The sequence below is a fragment of the Lissotriton vulgaris genome, chromosome 1_1, assembly GCF_964263255.1.
Source record: "Lissotriton vulgaris chromosome 1_1, aLisVul1.2, whole genome shotgun sequence".
Taxonomy (NCBI): Eukaryota; Metazoa; Chordata; class Amphibia; order Caudata; family Salamandridae; genus Lissotriton; species Lissotriton vulgaris.
In genome coordinates, this window is record NC_141685.1 from 181639827 (window position 1) to 181645826 (window position 6000).

The window sequence follows — 6000 nt, forward strand, 5'->3', positions numbered from 1 at the left end:
CTATCATCAATGTTACCACTCCTGTGAGAGGGGCATCATAGTGGAACTATGAGGCACTCTATCATCAATGTTACCACTCCTGTGAGAGGGGCATCATTGTGGAACTATGACGCACTCTATCATCAATGTTACCCCTCCTGTGAGAGGGGCATCATAGTGGAACTATGAGGCACTCTATCATCAATGTTACCACTCCTGTGAAAGGGGCATCATAGTGGAACTATGAGGCACTCTATCATCAATGTTACCACTCCTGTGAGAGGGGCATCATAGTGGAACTATGAGGTACTCTATCATCAATGTTACCACTCCTGTGAGAGGGGCATCATTGTAGAACTATGAGGCACTCTATCATCAATGTTACCACTCCTGTGAAAGGGGCATCATAGTGGAACTATGAGGTACTCTATCATCAATGTTACCACTCCTGTGAGAGGGGCATCATTGTGGAACTATGAGGCACTCTATCATCAATGTTACCACTCCTGTGAAAGGGGCATCATAGTGGAACTATGAGGTACTCTATCATCAATGTTACCACTCCTGTGAGAGGGGCATCATAGTGGAACTATGAGGCACTCTATCATCAATGTAACCACTCCTGTGAGAGGGGCATCATTGTGGAACTATGACGCACTCTATCATCAATATTACCCCTCCTGTGAGAGGGGCATCATAGTGGAACTATGAGGCACTCTATCATCAATGTTACCACTCCTGTGAAAGGGGCATCATAGTGGAACTATGAGGCACTCTATCATCAATGTTACCACTCCTGTGAGAGGGGCATCATAGTGGAACTATGAGGTACTCTATCATCAATGTTACCACTCCTGTGAGAGGGGCATCATTGTAGAACTATGAGGCACTCTATCATCAATGTTACCACTCCTGTGAAAGGGGCATCATAGTGGAACTATGAGGCACTCTATCATCAATGTTACCCCTCCTGTGAGAGGGTTATCATAGTGGAACTATGAGGCACTCTATCATCAATGTTACCACTCCTGTGAAAGGGGCATCATAGTGGAACTATGAGGCACTCTATCATCAATGTTACCACTCCTGTGAGAGGGGCATCATAGTGGAACTATGACGCACTCTATCATCAATGTTACCACTCCTGTGAAAGGGGCATCATAGTGGAACTATGAGGCACTCTATCATCAATGTTACCACTCCTGTGAGAAGGGCATCATAGTGGAACTATGAGGCACTCTGTCATCAATGTTACCACTCCTGTGAGAGGGGCATCACTGGAACTATGAGGCACTCTATCATCAATGTTACCACTCCTGTGAAAGGGGCATCATAGTGGAACTATGAGGTACTCTGTCATCAATGTTACCACTCCCGTGAGAGGGGCATCATGGTGGAACTATGAGGCACTATATCATCAATGTTACCACTCCTGTGAAAGGGACATAATTGTGGAACTATGAGGTACTCTATCATCAATGTTACCACTCCTGTGAGAGGGGCATCATTGTGGAACTATGAGGCACTCTATCATCAATGTTACCACTCCTGTGAAAGGGGCATCATAGTGGAACTATGAGGTACTCTATCATCAATGTTACCACTCCTGTGAGAGGGTCATCATAGTGGAACTATGAGGCACTCTATCATTAATGTTACCACTCCTGTGAGAGGGGCATCATTGTGGAACTATGAGGCACTCTATCATCAATGTTACCACTCCTGTGAGAGGGGCATCATTGTGAACTATGAGGCACTCTATCATCAATGTTACCACTCCTGTGAAAGGGGCATTATAGTGGAACTATGAGGTACTCTATCATCAATGTTACCACTCCTGTGAGAGGGGCATCATTGTGGAACTATGAGGCCCTCTATCATCAATGTTACCACTCCTGTGAAAGGGGCATCATTGGAACTATGAGGCACTCTATCATCAATGTTACCACTCCTGTGAGAGGGGCATCATTGGAACTATGAGGCACTCTATCATCAATGTTACCACTCCTGTGAAAGGGGCATCATTGTGGAACTATGAGGCACTCTATCATCAATGTCACCACTCCTGTGAAAGGGGCATCATAGTGGAACTATGAGGTACTCTATCATCAATGTTACCACTCCTGTGAGAGGGGCATCATTGTGGAACTATGAGGCACTCTATCATCAATGTTACCACTCCTGTGAAAGGGGCATCATTGTGGAACTATGAGGCACTCTATCATCAATGTTACCACTCCTGTGAGAGGGGCATCATTGTGGAACTATGAGCACTCTATCATCAATGTTACCACTCCTGTGAAAGGGGCATCATAGTGGAACTATGAGGCACTCTATCATCAATGTTACCACTCCTGTGAGAGGGGCATCATTGTGGAACTATGAGGCACTCTATCGTCAATGTCACCACTCCTGTGAAAGGGGCGTCATAGTGGAACTATGAGCACTCTATCATCAATGTTACCGCTCCTGTGAGAGGGGCATCATTGTGGAACTATGAGGCACTCTATCATCAATGTTACCACTCCTGTGAGAGGGGCATCATTGTGAAACTATGAGGCACTCTATCATCAATGTTACCACTCCTGTGAAAGGGGCATCATAGTGGAACTATGAGCACTCTATCATCAATGTTACCACTCCTGTGAGAGGGGCATCATAGTGGAACTATGAGGTACTCTATCATCAATGTTACCACTCCTGTGAGAGGGGAATCATAGTGGAACTATGAGCACTTAATCATCAATGTTACCACTCCTGTGAGAGGGGCATCATTGTGGAACTATGAGGCACTCTATCATCAATGTTACCACTCCTGTGAGAGGGGCATCATTGTGGAACTATGAGGCACTCTATCATCAATGTTACCCCTCCTGTAAAAGGGGCATCATTGTAGAACTATGAGGCACTCTATCATCAATGTTACCACTCATGTGAGAGGGGCATCATTGTGGAACTATGAGGCACTCTATCATCAATGTTACCACTCCTGTGAAAAGGGCATCATTGTGGAACTATGAGGCACTCTATCATCAATGTTACCACTCCTGTGAGAGGGGCATCATTGTGGAACTATGAGGCACTCTATCATCAATGTTACCACTCATGTGAAAGGGGCATCATTGTGGAACTATGAGGCACTCTATCATCAATGTTACCACTCCTGTGAAGGGGGCATCATAGTGGAACTATGAGGCACTCTATCATCAATGTTACCACTCATGTGAGAGGGGCATCATAGTGGAACTATGAGGCACTCTATCATCAATGTTATCACTCCTGTGAGAGGGGCATCATAGTGGAACTATGAGGCACTCTATCATCAATGTTACCACTCCTGTGAAAGGGGCATCATTGTGGAACTATGAGGCACTCTATCATCAATGTTACCACTCCTGTGAAAGGGGCATCATTGTGGAACTATGAGGCACTCTATCATCAATGTTACCACTCCTGTGAAAGGGGCATCATTGTGGAACTATGAGGCACTCTATCATCAATGTTACCACTCCTGTGAAAGGGGCATCATAGTGGAACTATGAGGCACTCTATCATCAATGTTACCACTCCTGTGAAAGGGGCATCATTGTGGAACTATGAGGCACTCTATCATCAATGTTACCACTCTTGTGAAAGGGGCATCATTGTGGAACTATGAGGCACTCTATCATCAATGTTACCACTCCTGTGAGAGGGGCATCATAGTGGAACTATGAGGCACTCTATCATCAGTGTTACCACTCCTGTGAAAGAAGCATCATTGTGGAACTATGAGGTACTCTATCATCAATGTTACCACTCCTGTGAAATAAGCATCATTGTGGAAGTATGAGGTACTCAATGTTACCACCCCTGTGAGAGGGGCATCATAGTGGAACTATGAGGCACTCTATCATTAATGTTACCACTCCTGTGAGAGGGGCATCATTGTGGAACTATGAGGCACTCTATCATCAATGTTACCACTCCTGTGAGAGGGCATCATAGTGGAACTATGAGGCACACTATCATCAATGTTACCACTCCTGTGAGAGGGGCATCATTGTGGAACTATGAGGCACTCTATCATCAATGTTACCACTCTTGTGAGAGGGGCATCATTGGAACTATGAGGCACTCTATCATCAATGTTACCACTCCTGTGAAAGGGGCATCATTGTGGAACTATGAGGCACTCTATTATCAATGTTACCACTCCTGTGAAAGGGGCATCATAGTGGAACTATGAGGCACTCTATCATCAATGTCACCACTCTTGTGAGAGGGGCATCATTGGAACTATGAGGCACTCTATCATCAATGTTACCACTCCTGTGAGAGGGTCATCATAGTGGAACTATGAGGCACTCTATCATCAATGTTACCACTCCTGTGAGAGGGGCATCATTGTGGAACTATGAGGCACTCTATCATCAATGTTACCACTCATGTGAAAGGGGCATCATTGTAGAGCTATGAGGCACTCTATCATCAATGTTACCACTCCTGTGAGAGGGGTATCATTGTGGAACTATGATGCACTCTATCATCAATGTTACCACTCCTGTGAGAGGGGCATCATTGTGGAACTATGAGGCACTCTATCGTCAATGTCACCACTCCTGTGAAAGGGGCGTCATAGTGGAACTATGAGCACTCTATCATCAATGTTACCGCTCCTGTGAGAGGGGCATCATTGTGGAACTATGAGGCACTCTATCATCAATGTTACCACTCCTGTGAGAGGGGCATCATTGTGAAACTATGAGGCACTCTATCATCAATGTTACCACTCCTGTGAAAGGGGCATCATAGTGGAACTATGAGCACTCTATCATCAATGTTACCACTCCTGTGAGAGGGGCATCATAGTGGAACTATGAGGTACTCTATCATCAATGTTACCACTCCTGTGAGAGGGGAATCATAGTGGAACTATGAGCACTTAATCATCAATGTTACCACTCCTGTGAGAGGGGCATCATTGTGGAACTATGAGGCACTCTATCATCAATGTTACCACTCCTGTGAGAGGGGCATCATTGTGGAACTATGAGGCACTCTATCATCAATGTTACCCCTCCTGTAAAAGGGGCATCATTGTAGAACTATGAGGCACTCTATCATCAATGTTACCACTCATGTGAGAGGGGCATCATTGTGGAACTATGAGGCACTCTATCATCAATGTTACCACTCCTGTGAAAAGGGCATCATTGTGGAACTATGAGGCACTCTATCATCAATGTTACCACTCCTGTGAGAGGGGCATCATTGTGGAACTATGAGGCACTCTATCATCAATGTTACCACTCATGTGAAAGGGGCATCATTGTGGAACTATGAGGCACTCTATCATCAATGTTACCACTCCTGTGAAGGGGGCATCATAGTGGAACTATGAGGCACTCTATCATCAATGTTACCACTCATGTGAGAGGGGCATCATAGTGGAACTATGAGGCACTCTATCATCAATGTTATCACTCCTGTGAGAGGGGCATCATAGTGGAACTATGAGGCACTCTATCATCAATGTTACCACTCCTGTGAAAGGGGCATCATTGTGGAACTATGAGGCACTCTATCATCAATGTTACCACTCCTGTGAAAGGGGCATCATTGTGGAACTATGAGGCACTCTATCATCAATGTTACCACTCCTGTGAAAGGGGCATCATTGTGGAACTATGAGGCACTCTATCATCAATGTTACCACTCCTGTGAAAGGGGCATCATAGTGGAACTATGAGGCACTCTATCATCAATGTTACCACTCCTGTGAAAGGGGCATCATTGTGGAACTATGAGGCACTCTATCATCAATGTTACCACTCCTGTGAAAGGGGCATCATTGTGGAACTATGAGGCACTCTATCATCAATGTTACCACTCCTGTGAGAGGGGCATCATAGTGGAACTATGAGGCACTCTATCATCAGTGTTACCACTCCTGTGAAAGAAGCATCATTGTGGAACTATGAGGTACTCTATCATCAATGTTACCACTCCTGTGAAATAAGCATCATTGTGGAAGTATGA